This window comes from Schistocerca gregaria, chromosome 5, assembly GCF_023897955.1.
Source record: "Schistocerca gregaria isolate iqSchGreg1 chromosome 5, iqSchGreg1.2, whole genome shotgun sequence".
In the NCBI taxonomy this organism is placed as follows: domain Eukaryota; kingdom Metazoa; phylum Arthropoda; class Insecta; order Orthoptera; family Acrididae; genus Schistocerca; species Schistocerca gregaria.
The window spans coordinates 127,932,069-127,953,445 of NC_064924.1; the positions used below are offsets into that span (position 1 = coordinate 127,932,069).

General features: G+C 37.8%; 1 protein-coding gene across 9 annotated transcripts in view; it reads right to left on the reverse strand.

Annotated features, from left to right (window-relative positions):
• LOC126273053 (centrosomin-like) overlaps positions 1-21,377 on the reverse strand; it is a 420,328-nt gene that overhangs the window by 57,201 nt on the left and 341,750 nt on the right. The gene's annotated exons all lie outside the window — the stretch shown is intronic.

The following is a 21,377-nucleotide window of genomic DNA, read 5'->3' on the forward strand; positions in this document are numbered from 1 at the left end:
ACTCCGAGTTGCCACAGTGAGCACTCCGAGTTGCCACAGTGAGCACTCCGAGTTGCCACAGTGAGCACTCCGAGTTGCCACAGTGAGCACTCCGAGTTGCCACAGTGAGCACTCCGAGTTGCCACAGTGAGCACTCCGAGTTGCCACAGTGAGCACTCCGAGTTGCCACAGTGAGCACTCCGAGTTGCCACAGTGAGCACTCCGAGTTGCCACAGTGAGCACTCCGAGTTGCCACAGTGAGCACTCCGAGTTGCCACAGTGAGCACTCCGAGTTGCCACAGTGAGCACTCCGAGTTGCCACAGTGAGCACTCCGAGTTGCCACAGTGAGCACTCCGGCTCCCTGGAGCTCGGTTGGAACAGCCTGCTGTACATAATCTCAATACAGTCTCTCCATTTCAAGTGTCTGGTTCCACAATATTTTTCTGGCATTTGGAGGGAGGGAGGGAGGGAGGAGAGAGAGAGAGAGAGAGAGAGAGAGAGAGAGAGAGAGAGAGAGAGAGAGAGAGAGAGAGAGAGCGCAACTTTAATAGAGAAATGCGCTGAACACTTTACAATGTGTGGAACCAAAACAATGGCGGACACTGTTGAAAGCTCCATTTTATTTGAGAGAGAATTAATGTGACACGTGCACCAAGAACATTCACTACAACAGTAAGCATTACCTCTCAAGAAGAGAGTGAAACAATTACATGGGTTTAGAATGTTTGCCTTATCCAAGGCTGGCCAGACACAGATGGGGTACAACTCACATTTGCTCAGCAGTTTTCATTTCAGGTCTAACTACTGCTCCTAGTAGAAACAGACTAGATGTAGCATTCTAAGTAAAATGTCTTCAAAAATGATTAATATGCTTAACTTTTGTGTAATCATCTAATATCATGACCTAAAATGCCTCAGTCTCTCTAAGCAATTGTGTATCCAAACAGAAGCACGTAAGGTCATATGTAGCTGTCAACAGAGATGACCCATCAAACACTTTTGCCTTCCTATTACTAGGCTACAGTGATGATATATTCAGGATTCTTTGCAATCGGCCCATGTCTAGAATATATCTACACAAAATAAATCTTAAAGGTTTCAATCTTGGCTGCTGTTGACAAGTATTTATTTTATTACATCTTGCACAAATGGAAATTTTTGGCCTTGAAGTGTAGTAGGCATCAATATAATGTAATACAAAATTGTTAAGGCTTTCGTGGCCACTTGCTGACAAACCGCCTGTCGGCTTGTCTTCTGTTCTTCACCCGATGTTTGTCTGATGATTTTTCCGACATTTCACCTGCATGAGTGGCTGGCATTGTCAAAGTTTCACACTCCACTGCTGGTGGTGATGGGTGAAATGTCAGAAAACATCAGTTGAAGAACCCAACTGGCAGTTTGTTAATACAATGTAAAATTATCAAAATATAAAACATCAGGTCTAGCTAACTTATAGGTTGTTCCAATGAAAGCGAGCACATGCAGTGACCTATAATGTGCCATTAACCGTGAAGATAACTGTTACCGCTCCCAGTAAACACTCTGGTTTTAATTTTGATACTTGCATGTTATGTGCGCTCTCTCTCTCTCTCTCTCTCTCTCTCTCTCTCTCTCTCTCAGCTTGGCTAGGTCCATAATTTTATAACCTGATATTTTACTGTATATTGACACCTATTGCACTTTCAAATGGGCAGTAAGGTTGAAACTGGCCATTTATGCAAGGTGTAAAAAAGTGAATACTTTTTAAAACAGCTGAGATGGAACCATTTAAAATGTTTTTAGCATATATACGACCGTGGTACCTGCACATGAAGAAAATGATTGAATAATTGCTTTTTATGAAAATGAAAAGCTCAAAACCAAGTACTAAAAATTAAAAAAAAAGTGTGTTAGATTCCTACATCATTATCTTCCATGGACAATGTTCTTGCGCAGTGAGCTACACATGCACAACTAAACTCACTCACATGTGTGCCACTACCTCCTTTTTTGGCCAGTTCCAAATACTCTGAAAGAAAAAGCACTGGGCTGTGGTTAAGCCACCGTTCTGAATCTGTGCTCATTGAACATTAGTTATATATTACATAGAATGCCTGATGTCATGAATTTGTTGTATTTGCATAACTTAAGTTGTAACAGTATTCATTGCTATTAACAATTTTATAAACTTCTGCATATTTTTTTCCGGTAAAATTCTTTAAATTAATAAGAATGCAACATTTTTACTAATTATGATGAATTTATTTTCTCATGAAAATGGTTGTGTGTCACTGCATAAAGATGTGGGCATAACAATAGTTCAAAGCATAATCAAATTGTAGCATTAACATAAACAATAAAGATAAAACAATTTAGTTGACTACTAACAATATTTCAATTATAATAAACATCTTAATGCTTAACAGAAACCTACTGTGTCACAAGCATGGTGGAATCACAAGTGAACGATTTCCATGAGATTGTGATACACAGCAGTAATAGCACAATCAGAAGGCTTCAATTAAGGCATTTCAGAGCTATTAGAGAGGATATCTAATAATATACGAAATAAATAACAAGACCTCAATCAGCATATTATCAAAACAACAACTGCTTTAACCACAGAAATACACTACTAAATCTAATATAAACGTAGAGACTCTGACAAATTCATACAATGTAAAATTGCCGTATAATGATGGTCCAAGACACAGGGTTTTATGTTTAAGGTTCACAGCAATGAAAAATATTGCTACCTGCTCTTGGAAAACTGATAACAGAATTATTTATACATTCACTTCTATTTTACCTTTGATGTATCATCACTTCAACATTCAGTTGTATTTCTTGGCATAAGTGAAAGAAAAATTTCTTCATTGTGAATGATGACTAGTTTTAATAGTCAGGCTGAATTCTGTATTAAAATCTAAACAATAAAACTTTTTATACATCTGTTCATCTTTCTGGTTCCTTCCTTTCTTTCCAAGAAAGCAATAAATATTTGCATTATTTTGGTGAGGGCATACAGTGGTGTTGCAGGAAGCTCATACAATAGGACACCTAAGATAATGATCATGTTTCTTAATACCAACATCTAATGCTTCAGAACTTTTTAGAGAAGTTCCTAAGAAGCATTGCATGACAGTTTAAAACCACAGTTACATAATAATACTGGTGACCCATTTATGACACAAATGTCTGCCTCTAGTGGATCACTGAAGAAATTTATTTTAGTTGCTTTATGTAAGCAATATAAAATCATTTACTCTTCTTCGGATAATTACAGACGCTACATTTTTTCCTGGATACACACTGCAAGAAATAATTTTTTTAAATTACTGTACAAATGAAGTAATGGATCAGATGCTTTTCAAATCAAACCTTTTAAACACAAGCAAGCTAAAGAGAGCATCAAATGTACAACAGCAAAAATACAGGTGACTCACCAGTGACTTAATATTACAGCCTTTTTGATGAAGGCATCTGTACAATGCTTGTCCACACAATGCTGGCACAAAGTTCTGAATGTACTAGCTTAACCTACTCAAACATTAAATGTTATCACAATGTGGGACATTTAGGCAGCATCAATTATTCATTATGTTTCACTACTTTATTCCAGAACAGAATCATTTTGAAAGCATAAAGAAAGTAATAGCAATATTCTCCACTGGCAACTATAGCATAAACATTTAATACTTAAATTTTCCTTTCTGCCAGGGCACACATGAAATAACAAGACTTTGAACACTAAACTATTTTCCGTCACACGAGGATGTATTAATTTTCTGTTCTTCATGAGACTTCACTAACACAGAAGTTTACAAGAAGGAAGATCGTGCTTAAATATCCCATAGTCAGAAACACACATATGGGTGCGACAAGAACAGAAAATTAACATTGTATGTCGCAAAACATAAAAATCTTCAGTCTATACTTCATTTCTCCTATGAGAAGATAGAAGATGTAGGTATAATCTTTCTACCAGGAGACCTTATTCATACAATCCTCCTGTGACACACACACACAGATTCAACATAGCATGTATGCCCTTCTTCAGACTATCTTCACATAATCCTAAGAACACAATTGTAGATTAGTTATTTCATGCATTATTAGTGTAATTCAATGCACAACACTTGGAGGTAAAACACACAGAAAGGGCACAGAGATAACAGTTTGCAAGACTGGTCCAAAAGTAAAGTTCCACATTCCCAAAACCACAAATAAAAAAGGGGAAACTTTATTCCAAACATGTGAAACATGATATTTCTTGCATCAATTTTCATATCAATTCAAATTAAACATTTTACTGTTACCAAACCCTGTTTGTTTATTTCCACAACATGTTTCAAATGTTTAAAGCTGATTGATTGATTTATTTATTAATCCATGTAACATTTTACATTGTGTGGATTCCATCAGCAAAATCATATACAATACCGTATACCTTCAATTCATACACATAAAATTAATATTTACACACATTTTAAGGTATCTTACATTAGTTTTTTATCCTTATGTAATTTTCTTGTAGTACTGTACAATTCTGGATTTCATAATTATAATTATTTCCTCATGTATTACAATACAGGCTACTTTAGTTACACTACATGTTTTAATTCAGATAGTCTGTTACTGCATAATAACTTTTATTTAATAAACATTTTTAGTTTTGTTTTGAACTTTCCAATTGTGTCAATATCTTTTATATTTTGGGGTAATTTATTATATAATTTAATGGCATTGCAAAACAAGTTCTTCTGAGTTTTAACTTTATTTTTCCTCTCTATATGCAGATTATATTGGTTTCTAGTTTCATAGCTGTGTACTAAAGAATTTTTAACATAGCAGTCAATATCTTTTTTTATGTACATAATACTTTGAAAAATGTACTCACAGAGGACAGTTAGGATTTCCAGCTTTTGGAAATGTTCAGGGCAGTGAGCTCTACAGCCACTCTTGGTTATTATAGGAATTGCTCTTTTCTGTAATTTGAAAACTATTTGAATATTTTTACTGTAGACACTCCAAACTGTTATTCCATAGGTAATAACAGAGTGGATATAAGAAAAATATACAGATCTGACATGTAGTATCACACACTGCAATCAGAATTCTAAGAGCATAGCACGCTGTAGCGATTCTGTTACTAAATATTTTAATATGTTCTTCCCACTTTAACCAACTGTCAACATGCATACCAAGAAATTTTATGTAGTCTACTCATTCTGTAGTTTCATCATTGAACTTAAAGTTGTTATAGTGTGGTTTTTTGCAGACGTAGAAGTTAACAGCTCTTTTTTTTTAAGTGTTAGTTTATTACTGGATGCCCACTCACGTACACTATTTTGTGTTTGTTCGGCTTTTTCTTTCAGTGCATCTGGTGATTTGTCACTGATCGGAACATTTGAGTCATCTGCAAACAATTTTGTTTGTCCATGCTTGATGCTCTGTGGGAAGTCTTATGTAAATGAGCAATAGTATTAGGCCAAGGACACTACCCTGTGGGACACCTATATTTACATAATTTGAGCCTGACGTATACTTTACAATATAGTGTGAGCAACTTGAAATATGTGAGATTTCAGTTATCTGTCTTCTATTGTTTTAGATATGACTGGAACCACTTTTTCACAAGTCCCCTTATTCCCAGTTCATCTAACTTATTTAACAATATGTTGTGGTCTACCGTATCAAACGCTTTAGTTAGATGAAGAAATATACCTGTTGTGAAGTTCCCTTTATCTAATGCTTCTAGAATGTGTGTACTGAAATAGTGTTTAGTTTTTCTTTACCACACAGTGCCACAGGTCACTCCAGTCTTAACACAACACATACACGCCATATTAATCCCCTTAAATTGACCTAATGATGAAAAGATTTGAAACATATTGTGGAAAGAAACAGTGGCTGGTAACAGTAAACTCTGTTTCATTTGATATCGATAACTGTTGCAGGGTAAAGCCTAACCAAAAATGTTCACATTTACGGTCAGATCAATGCATCAAGAGGTGGGGCCAAAGCAAACTCGACAAGATGGCACCTGCTACAGAGCTACATCACACACAAAAAATCCTAACTGGGTTCCTGGTACACAAAAATTAAAAGTGTAATAAATGTCATTAACGGCTGTGTGTGACAACTATGGTCGTAATATTAATTCAATAGTTAATTTGGAACTTCTTGATTGATGGATAATTTCTGGCACTGTTATGTTGCAACTACTACTGTGGCAATTAATCATGTAAGAGTGACTGTTTTAGTTTGAAACAGAAAATACTTTCATGTCACTTCAAGCTGAGTTCAAGTGACAGCCTGAGATAAACAGTATAAAAGCACTCACCACATTTAAGATTCAGACACTTATTCGCTATCAGATCTTTCAAGTTTTATCCCTCTAAACACTGACTAATCTAGCAGTTCATTAACAAGGGAAATTGCAATTAAGCATCCCATAGTCATCAACTCACAGATAGTTTACGGAATCACATTTCTGGTGAAGAATGAACTCTGCATCTGACAAAAATTTTAATTCACATTATGCTACACCAAATGCACAAATAACACTTGTGCAGCAGTTGAGTGCTGAATCAAAAGAATGAAGATACAAAGAAATGTAGGCAGAGATATGTAGATGCTTGCAGAATACAGTAGATTTGGTTTAACATTTGCTTTAGGAAAATGAATAGTATACAACAATTACAAAGGCTCTCAGGTACAGTTTGTTCGCACAGTAAACTAAAACTCTATAGAAAATCTGTATTTTTTCTGGACTCTTCTAGAATGATCATACTGAATAAGTTGCTTTTTGTTTCTAGCACCACAGCATGAAGAACGAAATGTGCAGCACCATGCATTTTCTCCAGATTTTTTTTTTTTTTTATGAGATACTAGGTAAATTGCAATACTAAGTGTAAATCACCAAACAATGGAAGCTCCTGGTAGTCATTTTGTTTTCATCACAACTCAGTTTAAAAAATTCCACTTAACTATGCTTCTTCTACTTATACCTAATTTGATCAAAAAGGATTTGCCTCGCCTACATGTCTGTGATAATGTGTACACTTAATTTTGCATAGAATGAAAGAATATGCTTTATGAAACTAAAAAATAGCAACTGCAAAATAAAAAGCAGACAATAACCAAAATAAAAGCAGCCTGTTCAGATGTTAACATCACTGCATTTCTTTGAAATGAAAATCTGCAGCTGAGTAATATTCAATAGTACATGCTCCATTTCATTTGTGGTAACAGTGTTTCAATCCTTCTTGTTGACATACTGTCAACAAAGCGGTGAAGACACTGCCACTCAAGCCTGTCCCATTCTTTGGTAGCCACCCTCGTGAAATCTTCCAGTGTGTGACAGAACAGGAGGGGTTGGGCAGGCCATTAAATTTCCACTAAGTTCACTTAATCCCAAGTATCCTCAATTAGATTCTCATCAGCAGACTACCCCCATAGACTATTTATCCGAATATATGACAACCATGATTATAAGATATCCCCCACTGTGTTGAACCTGTTGGACTGGATGTTTGAAATGTGAATTTTTATTGGGACACTTCCACACTCTTTTGATGGTCAATTGTCAGACAAATCCTGCGCTCTTCAGTGAGACAAACATCATGCCACTAATTTAGGTTCCATTCCAGGTATTTCCTTGCTAAGGTCTTTGTGCACCGTGATGCTAAGGTAGAGGTTATATTGTTGACGTGGATGCCTAGACATCAAACTGACTGTGTGGAGATAGTTGCTTGCTGTCTGGGTTGACATAGCCTTCCTAATTTGCTCCAAACAGGCTCTATGCAGCAGTGTCATATTCTCTGTGGGGTACAAACAAGCCATAATTCATATGCAATGGTCGTAACCTCATGTTTAGCATGGGACACCACCATGAACATATTTTCCATGTTCATCTCTTATGATAGTGCCCAAATGTTAAAATGATAATGTGTCTGGGGGGGGGGGGGGGGGTAGTCTGAAACTAAACAACTTTTTGTGGTGCTAACACACTGTGCTGTAAAGTGTCAATGCACACAAGGCATAAACCTGAACTAATCCTTGTGGCATGTTAACAGCCTGCACAGTGTACACAAGTAGCATTGTCCTGTTCATGGTTGGAGGAACACTGCACTCTGGTGAACTGCAGGTTTACTTTCACCTTCATTACACACTAGCTGTATCTTCCTACATTGAAAAAATCTCTGTGAAAAAAGTTCCAAAAACTTTTTCAGCAGTTTATTTTACTTACTTTCATTAAGTAATGTTCTAAAGTATTGTTAAGGTGACTTATCTGCACAAAGTCCTGTCTCAGACATAAAGCTCACGTGATGATAAAATTCACCAGGCACTGAAAATAACTTTTTCTTGAGATTCACATTTTTTATGATATTGCAGCTCAATTTTGACTATATTTTGAATGAAATGTGATGCATAAAGATCCCTGCTTGTAACCTCAATCTTCCATACTACTGAAACCAACAGATGTTCTTTTAGGATAGTGATCTCATACTCGGCTTTTTAAACTTTTCAACGATTATGCATGTACCATGATAACAGTTCGCTATTATTCACGTCTAATTTTATACACTTTATGTCCATCACACCATGTGAGCCTAGGAATGTATGCCTTGTAGACATGATGCATTTTGTCTTTATCCATAAGATAATAAATCCCCTGTTGTGGATCACATTTTTGTTTTCTGTGCAAGAAGAAAGCTCAAATTGCTTTCCACACAACTTCTACATCCTCTTAGAGCCTTCTAGCATCTGTGGACTTGGAAAAATCTTTTGATGATGTTGACTGGAATACACTATTTGAAATTCTGAAGGTAGCAAGGGTCAAACACAGGGAGGGAGTGAGACAGGGTTGCATTCTATTTCCGACATTTCCCAATCTGTACATCGAGAAAGCAGTAAATTGAACCTAAGAAAATTTTTCAAAAGTAATTACAATTCTGGCAGGGACTCCATGAACATCAACAAAAGCAAAACAAAGGTAATGAAATGTAGTCTAGTAAACTCAGGTTATGCTGGGTAACTAGATAACAAAGTGAGACTAAAAGCAGTAGATGATTTTGCAACTTGGGCAGTAAAATAACTGACGACAGCTGAAATAGAGAGGATATAAAATGCAGACTAGCAATAGCAAGAAAATACATTCTAAAAAGAGAGATGTATCTACATCTAATACAAATTTAAGTGCCAAGAAGTCTATTCTGAATGCATTTGGCTTTTATATCTCATATTGAAGTAAAATATGGACAATAAGCATTTCAAACATGTAGAAAAGAGTAGCTTTTGAAATATGTTCTACAGAAGACTGCTGAACATTAGATGGGAAGATTAGATAATTAATGAGAAGGTATTTAACAGAACTGGGGAGAGGAGAAATTCGTTGTGTAGCTTGTCTAAAAAAAGGGATTGGTTGATACGACACTTTTGAGACATCAAGGAATTGTCAATTTAGTATTGGAGGGAAGTGTCTGCGATTGTTTGTGTGTAATTTTTGTGCTTCATAAATGAACAGATGAGAGCAAATGCAGATGCCAGCAAAAACTCAAATAACTGCAAGTAATTACTTATTTATGTAAAAAACAAGATGTGAACTGTTTTATAATCTACAAATATCGCACTTCGAAACAAAAAAATTGTATCATTTTAGAGTACATTGAAGAACAAATAAAATGCATTGCAGAAAGAATAGGCAGTTTTTATTCGCGAACAAATATTTCTGTGCTTGCTGTGCATGATGGCTTAGCAAACAAACCTCTTAACAAGTAATTTGTATACTGAATTAACAATAGACTTACGCTATTTGAGTTTTTGTCAGCTAATTTATCCTTGCAAATTTGAAAGAAAGTGAGTACTTTGAAAAATCTGCTGCTGCTTCCTCATTTACATTAGATGGCTGCTGTTTACCTTCTATTGATAGCACAATGAAGCCTAATTAAAATACATTGTCATTAGTCATGAAACTTCACCATGAGCAATTTGAATTGGCCCTAGGTTAACATTTGCATTGCTTGAATTTAAATACTCTGTTACAGAGTAGCAGTCAAGGTACTTTTTGAATATTTTGAACTGGTACATATTAACCATTTCTTAATTTATCTTAGATGGGAGTTTGTATGATAACTCTGAACCAAAATAAGGGAACTCCACTCTGAACCCTAGAGAACGAAGCGAAATCTACATTAAAAATACTTTTGCATCTTGTATTGACATTGTGAAATTAACAGATCAACTGAACTTAATTTTTATTATCAACAATAAAAACCATCAAGGAGTAAATGAACCGAGATGCTAATATAAGGATTCCAAGACTCTTTAAAAGACCTCTGCAAGTTGTGCAGTCATGTACTTTACACAATTTTCTTACTACTTGATTTTTGCTAAACAAATGTTATGTTTGCTTCAGGTACACTACCACAAAAGATAATTTTATAAGAAAAGAAGTAGTGAAAATATGTGAAACAGGCCAATATCCTTGTCTTTAGATCAACACAATGAGACTTCCGAGAGCAAAATACACTGAACTAAACTTCTTAATTTGTTTATCTGTGTACTGACTTCATTTCAATTTTTTTCCAAATGGAACCTATAACAAACTAAGATAGGGGTTTCTGGACCAATCAGGGCTTACGATACCACACTTTGTCTACCGAAAGATACAATTCCACATCCACTTGTGTAACATTAATTCCGATTAGATAAATGTCATAAATCCTTGTACTCTTGAAGTATTTATGAGATAACATTCCTTTCCAAAGTTACCTATCTTACACAAAATTTTTTTTTTGTGAATTACAATTTGGAAATACAACATTACAAAAATTGGTCACGCTATACATTTCACTTTACAAAATTCTATATTCAAGAAGAACTAGTATCTTTAAAAGTTGTAATTAGCACTGATTTCATTTACATAACTTATCACACATGCCACCACATACATTCAACAAAATTCCAAATTTCATATAAGCTACGAAAAATCTTAATTTCTTATTCTTCAGACAAATAGTCTTCCGTATAGTCGAAAAACAATTAACTTCACCAGACACAACTTCTCTAGATGTAAAATTTTAATACAGCAATATGTAAACAAACCTTTCGACATGACATATTTTTAAAGTAATAAATTTTATTTTAGGTCAACTTAAAACATCTTGTGCTACTATTCTGACTCTCAGATTTTTGTAACTAATCTTAAATTTTTCACTGTTACTAAAACCAGATGTCACTGTTATACTTATTTTGATAAATTAACTTACAGAACATTCTGGAAGACAATGTTATATTATACAGAACTGAATGCACACCAAATCAGTCAGTCTGTTGTATGTGACACATCGCACCTAGCATGTCTTTTTATGAAAACGTGCGATTAAACTGTAAAAATAAATCAAGAAGTAGTATTAAGAAATAGTGCCTTTATTGCCAAGTGAAAAATCTGAGGACCTCTTCATCCCCAAATTAGACAAATGCTGCATTCTCATTGGAAGCAAGAGGAGTAATTTACATTTATTCTGTAAGTTATTTAATCAAATTCTGACTGAGCCTCTTTCTCAGAAGTTTCAATGTACCAAATAGCAGACAAGGACTTAAGCTGAAAAGTGCATAATATCTACAAAAAGTGTGCTGTTGTGTAGTTAGAGTAGAAACTCATTTCAAGTGAAATGGCTCATTTAGGACGATATGTCTCTGATGGTCCATTTCAAACCTCAAAGAAGTTTGCACATGGTGTTTTGTTTAATTTACAAACATTAACATCTACTTCAAGTTGTTAACAGGTATTTCTTGCTTGTTTGAAACTGCATAAATGAGATTTCATAAGATGAAGTCTCATATTGTGTGCCGTATACAAGTTACAGGTCTGTTTGGCTCTCATCTTATCTGTGTCTCACAAGGTTGGGTTTTGATTCTTGATCAGTACACTTTTACCATTCCTAGTGGGATCCCATCCCGAGTTTAGTTTCTTTCCAGTGACACAGTCTGTCAATGTAACTTGCTACTTTATCTTGTGAAGGACAGTCTCCATCCATGTCAGAAGGATATCATTAATGCCATAATACTTTAGTTTGACAAAAATAATTTTGTGGTCCACACCAGATACTAGAGGGAAGTGGCACTGCAACTTGTGACAGTGCAAATAGCAAAGTGGTCACTGCAAAGGTGCAGAAGTCACCAAAAGCTTACCAGGAATATTGTACTAGGAAGAACTGTCACCTTGCTGAGCAAATAGTAAACAATCCCAACCCTTTTGACTGAATCAGTCGGGGAAACACTGCTGTTATCACATCAAGGACCTGTTTATTTTAAATGTGTTTCTGCAGGCCAGATACCTCTTACTTTTTATGTCAATATAAATACAGTAAGTATATTAAAAACAAAGATTCCAAGACTTACCAAGCGGGAAAGCGCTGGTAGACAGGCACAATAAAATAACACACACACACACACACACACACACACACACACACACACACACACACACACACACACACACAAAATTACGAGCTTTCGCAACTGGCGGTTGCTTCGTCAGGAAAGAGGGAAGGAGAAGGAAAGATGAAAGGATGTGGGTTTTAAGGGAGAGGGTAAGGAGCCATTCCAATCCCGGGAGCGCAAAGACTTACCTTAGGGGGAAAAAAGGATGGGTATATACTCGCAACACACACACATATATCCATACATATACAGACACAAGCAGACATATTTAAAGGCAAAGAGTTTGGGCAGAGATGTGCGCGAGTGAGTGTATACCTGTCCTTTTTCCCCCCTAAGGTAAGTCTTTTCGCTCCCGGGATTGGAATGGCTCCTTACCCTCTCCCTTAAAACCCACATCCTTTCATCTTTCCTTCTCCTTCCCTCTTTCCTGACGAAGAAACCGCCAGTTGCGAAAGCTCGTAATTTTGTGTGTGTGTTATTTTATTGTGCCTGTCTACCAGCGCTTTCCCACTTGGTAAGTCTTGGAATCTTTGTTTTTAATATATTTCTCCCATGTGGAAGTTTCTTTCTATTTTAAATACAGTAAGTACTAGATACAGAAAGTAAAACATAAGATTTTGATGGAACAGAGAGTATTAGTCAACAAGATCCATTACTTTCAGGAAGACTTTTACAGTTACCACTAGCAAATCTGGCAATGCTTCGCAGTTGCTAAACATAAATGGGAATTTGATGTACATCTCTCTCTCTCTCTCTCTCTCACTTTGAGCCTTGGTTATTGGTGCTGCAAAGAAAACCTTGATTGGGAACTGAAGTTGCTTAAAATGAATGGGTATATCATTTGGTATCATTGGTGCACAGGGTATGAGAGAGACTTTTCCAGCTGCTGCATCTGTGAGGACAGTAGCTACAATGACAATGTTTCGCATGGTTTTAATCTGTGAATGGGTTCGATTACAAAGTTTTTGATGTTTCAGATTCCATCATAAGCAGATAACCCATAAATACAATTTTCCTATTTTCTGTTAAAAAGGGAATGAGAAGAATAAAACCAAACAGCACATTGTTGTGTTCACCCATTTTGTTTAAAATTATATATGAGGATAAAGATGGTTTAAATGCTCTTGATATCACAGTTAAAACTGGCTACAAGAAAGAAAATTAAATCACCATTTCTACAGCACAGCATTTTCTTTCTTATAGTCACTTTTAACAGAAAACCTGTACAATGTTGTTTAGAAAAACTAATAGATTTTGTCCATCTGTCTGAATGTTTATTAGAGTATTGAGAGCCAAAAGTTGAAGTAAATTACTCAAGAACTTTTTGAAATTTTCTCTAAAACTGTTTGCTACATGGTATGATAGAAAAGTAATGGGAATTTATTTTAATTCTATACATCTGACTTTCAGAACGCTTTTTAATCTTGTTGGTACACATCCTCCTGACGTATGTTTGTATTTTCAACTGTTTTGTATATCTGGTTTATTGTTGACAGTCGAAAAGATTAAATGTGTTTTTGAGAGCCGTGCGAAGTTTTACTTTGGAAAAAGATGGAGCAAAGCATCTGCATTAAATTTTGTTTGAAAAAATAGAATACAGTGCAACATCGCATTCAGAATGTTGACAGTGGCTTTCGATTAATCATAAGAGTAACACAAGAATTTGCGAACAGTATAAACATTTCAGAGATGGTCGCAAAGACTATGATCTCCCTAGACACCATAGTGCACTGTTACTGATGACCATGTGGAAGTAGTAAAGAAATTAGTTCAGGAAAATCACCGAATCACCACTAGAGAGGTTGCTGATCATGTCGGCATATCCTATGGCTCATGCCATGCATACCCTACCTGAACAACATTGCTGTGGAAATGTTGTTCATCAAAGGTTGCCAGTGAAGAGCAGAGCCTCCAATCGGCTTAATAAAGCTGCCAGTTGGCCTTGCGCACAGATGGGACATGAATCAGCAGACGAATTATACATGGGAAATGGTCACTTGAGTATGTGCCTGAGACGACAGATCACTCTAGATGGTGGGCAAGCTGTGCAGTACAGCACAAGGGATCCAGGTGAGAGAAAGTGTGTGTGGAATCTGAAAGAAATGTGGGTTCACCAGTGTTTAGAGAAAGAGAGTCAGCTGGTTGAGAATATCTGCCAGGAGAAAGCCTCTCAGGCAGGTTCTGAGAGAGCCCCTAACGGGGTGTTGAGAATTGAAGTCGCTGAGTAGCAGAAAGGTTTGAGGGAGCTGAGCAGTATGCCTGCCTTGGTGAGATCAAAGAAAAGGGTTTGTATGTATTACAAAGAGGAAAGGTATAACTAGGGAGAGAAAGACAAATAGTAACGGATAAGTTGGTTGTTCAACAACATAGTTTTGCTACGGATGTCAACCGGAATGAGCATCATGCCTCCCCCTAGAGCTGGAGATCCTTTCTTGAAAGGAAGGTCCAGACAGATTGGAGTGTAGTGTAAGATCAAGATTTCGGTTGCGTACAACTACACAAGACTGAAGAATTCTGTTCCATCATTTCTTGAGAGGTACCAATAACCTCCCTGGTTCAGTAAGCTAACTTCAGGGTAGTAAATTTGTTAGTGATCCACACCAGCGAAATGGAGGTCAACCAGACAGAGGTGCCATGTAATGTCACTGTTTTAGAGGATCTTAGAGTTGCAGAAGGGGAAGAATGACTGACTTTGTAGTACCTTTGCATTTTTCAAATGTGGACGCAGATGTTTGCTGACACGAGGAGTGCAAAAAGTAATCCCAGGAGTATTCCTTTTTAAATTTTCATTCTTCTGATTGCATCAGAAGTGATTTCACAAGTGTGAGAAAAGATGTTTTGGTGCTTGAGCAACTGTAGTTGGCGGAGGTGAGGATGTCACCATGGCACTACATGATTTCACAACCAGAGTATGGAACTGGAGGTCACATGTTTGCATGGCCACATCTTTCATGTGCTGTGACATAGTAACAACTGTACTGTAACTGGTGAATGGTGGTATGCAAGGCCTTTGGCTAGCTAACATTTTGTGAGCAACACTGAAGGGGTAGTTTTTTCCTTACCCAATCTGCTGAACAGTGTTATCATTGAGGTACATAGGGCATTTGCGGCTTGAAGCACCATGGTTGCCAGTGCAGTTGATATGAGGAGGAGGGCAATCTCCCTCAAGAACATCCTTGACACAAGATACACATTTGGCTGCATTTTGACAAGATATAAGAGTATGCCTATCATTCTGTCATTGGTATCAACGCATTGGAGTCTTTCGTATGCCAGGTTTGACAATAACAACTTCACAGCCTGCCTTTATCTTTGATGGGAGCTCCGCTCAAACGAACATTAAGAATAGGTGCAGGTAGGCATGAATTCCGAATCTACCAGCTTTATAACCTGATGGGCTGCAGTTACTCCCTGATCAGAGAGGTAATATTGTATAACTACCTCAGTCATATCACCAAGCAGAAGAGTGTATATGACACCATGTGAAGAATTCAGTGTTCGATGAGCCTCTACACAAACAGGGTATCCATGGAGAAGCGTAGCTTTAAGCAGTTTTTGGGCTTTGAAGATATTGTCTGTCTCTAGAAGCGAAGTTCAACTGAGTAAGCAAGTGCAGGATTTTAGTGGGCCGGCAATTGTGTCCTCACCTGAATGAATGATGAAGATGTTCACTGTGGAAAAGTTCCGACATCCATCCGTGCACAACACCATGAAACAGCAGGGTGCAACTAACAACACGGGTGAATCCCCCGTGATTGCCACGGTCTCCTATAGCGCGCGCGCGCGCTCACACACACACACACACACACACACACACACACACACACACACACACGATTTTGGATTAGGATTTTAATTAAATTCTACACATTGCACCTCTTTTATGTGCATATTGAGCACAGCATGACCTTAGTAGACAAGAGTACATACATGAGTATTACTCATGCAAACAAAGTTGACACCCGGCGCGCTGGCTGATGGGAGCGACTGTAAATGGGAAATGCCTTTACAGTCACTCCTATCAGCCATCTCACTGAGTGTCAAATTCGTTTGCACATATAATATCTACTTTTCCTTCTTCAATTGTCACATTAATTACAAAGTTAATGCAACTCAATTTTCTTTTGTGTGTGTGTGTGTGTGTGTGTGTGTGTGTGTGTGTGTGTGTGTGTGTGTGTGCGCCTCACTGCAACTTAATGTGTCTTCTTTACGGTAAGTAGCAATCTGTCTTTTACTACATTGCTGATTGGTAATATCCCTTATGTTATAGGCTTCTGAAGATGGGAAATTAATTTGTGCAAACTTGTACATTAAAACAAAAATATACTTTCAACTAAATTACATTGGCAGTCTTAGATAAAAATTGAGCTCTGCAGAACAACAAAATTATGCTTTGTGTTTTGGGCCCATGTTGTTGTTGTTGTCTTCAGTCCTGAGACTGGTTTGATGCAGCTCTCCATGCTACTCTATCCTGTGCAAGCTGCTTCATCTCCCAGTAACTACTGCAACCTACATCCTTCTGAATCTGCTTAGTGTACTCATCTCTCGGTCTCCCTCTACGATTTTTACCATCCACGCTGCCCTCCAATGCTAAATTTGTGATCCCTTGATGCCTCAAAACATGTCCTACCAACCGATCCCTTCTTCTAGTCAAGTTGTGCCACAAACTTCTCTTCTCCCCAATCCTATTCAATACCTCCTCATTAGTTACGTGATCTATCCACCTTATCTTCAGTATTCTTCTGTAGCACCACATTTCGAAAGCTTCTATTCTCTTCTTGTCCAAACTAGTTATCGTCCATGTTTCACTTCCATACATGGCTACACTCCAAACAAATACTTTCAGAAACGACTTCCTGATACATAAATCTAAATTCGATGTTAACAAATTTCTCTTCTTCAGAAACGCTTTCCTTGCCATTGCCAGTCTACATTTTATATCCTCTCTACTTCGACCATCATCAGTTATTTTACTTCCTAAATAGCAAAACTCCTTTACTACTTGAAGTGTCTCATTTCCTAATCTAATTCCCTCAGCATCACCTGATTTAATTTGACTACATTCCATTATCCTCGTTTTGCTTTTGTTAATGTTCATCTTATATCCTCCTTTCAAGACACTGTCCATTCCGTTCAACTGCTCTTCCAAGTCCTTTGCAGTCTCTGACAGAATTACAATGTCATCGGCGAACCTCAAAGTTTTTACTTCGTCTCCATGAATTTTAATACCTACTCCAAATCCAAATTTTTCTTTTGTTTCCTTTACTGCTTGCTCAATATACAGATTGAATAACATCGGGAAGAGGCTACAACCCTGTCTCACTCCTTTCCCAACCACTGCTTCCCTTTCATGCCCCTCGACTCTTATTACTGCCATCTGGTTTCTGTACAAATTATAAATAGCCTTTCGCTCCCTGTATTTTACCCCTGCCACCTTTAGAATTTGAAAAAGAGTATTCCAATCAACATTGTCAAAAGCTTTCTCTAAGTCTACAAATGCTAGAAACGTAGGTTTGCCTTTTCTTAATCTTTCTTCTAAGATAAGTCGTAAGGTCAGTATTGCCTCACGTGTTCCAACATTTCGACGGAATCCAAACTGATCCTCCCCGAGGTCTGCATCTACCAGTTTTTCCATTCGTCTGTAAAGAATTCGCGTTAGTATTTTGCAGCCGTGGCTTATTAAACTGATAGTTCGGTAATTTTCACATCTGTCAACACCTGCTTTCTTTGGGATTGGAATTATTATATTCTTCTTGAAGTCTGAGGGTATTTCGCCTGTCTCATACATCTTGCTCACCAGCTGGTAGAGTTTTGTCATGACTGGCTCTCCCAAGGCCGTCAGTAGTTCTAATGGAATGTTGTCTGCTCCGGGGGCCTTGTTTCGACTCAGGTCTTTCAGTGCTCTGTCAAACTCTTCACGCAGTATCGTATCTCCCATTTCGTCTTCATCTACATCCTCTTCTATTTCCATAATATTGTCCTCAAGTACATCGCCCTTGTATAAGCCTTCTATATACTCCTTCCACCTTTCTGCCTTCCCTTCTTTGCTTAGAACTGGGCTGCCATCTGAGCTCTTGATATTCATACACGTGGTTCTCTTCTCTCCAAAGGTCTCTTTAATTTTCCTGTAGGCAGTATCTATCTTCCCCCTAGTGAGATAAGCTTCTACATCCTCACATTTGTCCTCTAGCCATCCCTGTTTAGCCATTTTGCACTTCCTGTCGATCTCATTTTTGAGACGTTTGTATTCCTTTTTGCCTGCTTCATTTACTGCATTTTTATATTTTCTCCTTTCATCAATTAAATTCAATATTTCTTCTGTTACCCAAGGATTTCTAGCAGCCCTCGTCTTTGTACCTACTTTATCCTCTGCTGCCTTCACTACTACATCCCTCAGAGCTACCCATTCTTCTTCTACTGTATTTCTTTCCCCTATTCCTGTCAATTGTTCCCTTATGCTCTCTCTGAAACTCTGTACAACCTCTGGTTCTTTCAGTTTACTGGGCCCATATGGAACTGAATATATGAGAAATCTGCGAGTCAGCTTTTTGTGAATGTTCACATAAATAATGTGTACCTGTCAGGAGCACACATACGTTCTACTCTCTCAAAATCTATGATTGTGTGATTTAGGTCCTTACAGTTCTCAGTGCCTCAATTGTAGAACATGATAAAAGATGTCAGATTTGAGTACCAGCAAAAGATGGGCATTGTTTCAGTAGGCAACCCACGTTGCAGCTTTTTAGGGCTTTATATGGTTGCACTGCAAATCCAAAACCTCCTTTTTTAGATGGTTCGGAACACTGTCTTTTCCAATGTAAACAGTTTAAAAGTGTTTTCAGAAGATACCTTTCTGTAAACGTTGGCTAAACACACTGTCTCTATCTCTTCAAAAATTATCCAACTTTGCTTCAATTTGTACTCCACATACTTATTTCTGGAGATGCAAGTACTGTTAGAGAAGTTAGTGCCACTTGAAACTTGCACAGGAGGTGCCACTGGATGGGACCATGGAAGTTGATAAGAGTTGATCCAATTTGTTGCAAGTGCCATTAGCTTCTCTTGTGTTCCGGAAGGGAAATCACATTTGGTCACCAATCCTAAACCACTCCTTGTATTATCTGGCTCCAGGCCAACTAGCTCAGTAAAGAGCTCAAAGACTGCAACACTGGGCTTTATTCCTAAATATGTTGTTCAGATGTGACACTACAACCTAACTGGGAAACATACAATCACTGAAGCTCTGTACAGGTTGCCCACCAAAGAGGATCCAGTATTTAACAAGAAATAAGCTGTCTACTTGCAATTAGTTTTAGAGCTTCAGCAAGACAACTACTACTTCCCAATAACATTAGAGACCATCACTCACGTTACATGTGATGACCCAGTCGTAGCAAAGGTTGCCAGGTGAATATGCATAGAATGGTCAGTAAAATACCATCTGGATACACAGCTTCATGCCTTCTTACTGATATATTACAACTAACTAAGTGTAATAACTTCCACCACCAATGATCAACAGCATTGTGTTGGCCTTCCCACAGTGTTGGGACAGCAAATTCTAGCCTTTTACACAGTGGTCAATGGGTGATAATGAGAACTAAAGTCCTTCACCATATCATAGTTTATGACAATGAACCACGATTTAGACAGAAATAGTTGAATGATTTCTGTCATAAGAAATGTGATCACCACTCAATACTGGTACCATTCCACCACCAAAAGAACAGCAAAGCAGGAAGAATGATGACAGTCAAACAGCAGATACTGTAAACTGTAAGGGATACATTGACATCATAAAATGTTTTCGTGCAAATAGGCAATTAAGTGTCAATTACTAATATAATTTAATTCTACAAATAATGGGAATTCCAGGTAGAACTATCAACAATGTAGGACAAGATAGATTGCTACTTACCACACATATGACATTAAGTTGCTGACAGGTACTATTGAAAGACATTTACACATATGCTTTCAGCCACACCTTCTTCGGAAAAGGGAAACACAAACCATTCGATCACACAAGCAAGCACACCTCATGCACACATGACCACAGATTCTATCAGCTTGGACCAAAGTGCATTGGTGTGTGTTTCCCTTTTTCTGACAAAGGCTGTGGTCGAAAGCTTATGTGTAAGTGTCTTAATTGTGCCTGTCTGCAACTTAGTGTGTCATCTTTATGGTAAGTAGCAATCTATCTTTTCCTACATTGTTGATAATTAAATTATCCTTTATCCTACAACTATAGTCCAACTCCACTGTCACATTTTTGTGCAAGTGCGAGTTTTTTGATAAGTAGATGAAATGCTTAGAAGTAGAAAAGGGGGAAAAAAGATTAGTGGATGCCTTGGTGGAATAGAAGGCTCTGTAGTGCTGGAATAGGTACAGAGAAGGGGGACAGGTAGGTGGAGGACAGGAACTAGCCGTGACTCAGCCAGGGGGAAGGAGGCCAGGGTTTATGGGAACATAGGACTTACTGCCTGTGCAGTTCAGAATAGCTGGTGCCATTATGAATGGTCCAGATGGTGCAAGCTGTAAAGTTGTAGCCGAAGTGAAGCACACAGTGTTGGACAGCATGCTCAGTAGCTTAGTCATCCAGCTGTCTCTTGGCCACAGTTTATCGGTGGCCATTCATTCAGAAAAACATGCCTGTCAGCTATATGCCCATGTAGACAGAAACACAGTTGTTGCAGGTTAGTCTGTAGATCACATAACTGTTTTCACAGGTAGTCCTGCCTTTGATGGGGGTAGGAAACAAGTGCAATCACACTGGTGTACTAGTGGTGGTGGTGGTGGTGGTGGTGGTGGTGGTGGTGGTGGTGGTGGTGAGGGGGGGGGGGGCGGGGGGGGGGGGGGGGGGGGGGAATGCACGGGAGATCATCTGTACAAGGTTGGAAGTGATAATTTTGATCTGTAGCTGCCTCAGTAAGACCTTTTGTATATTTGGAAAGAGACCACTTGC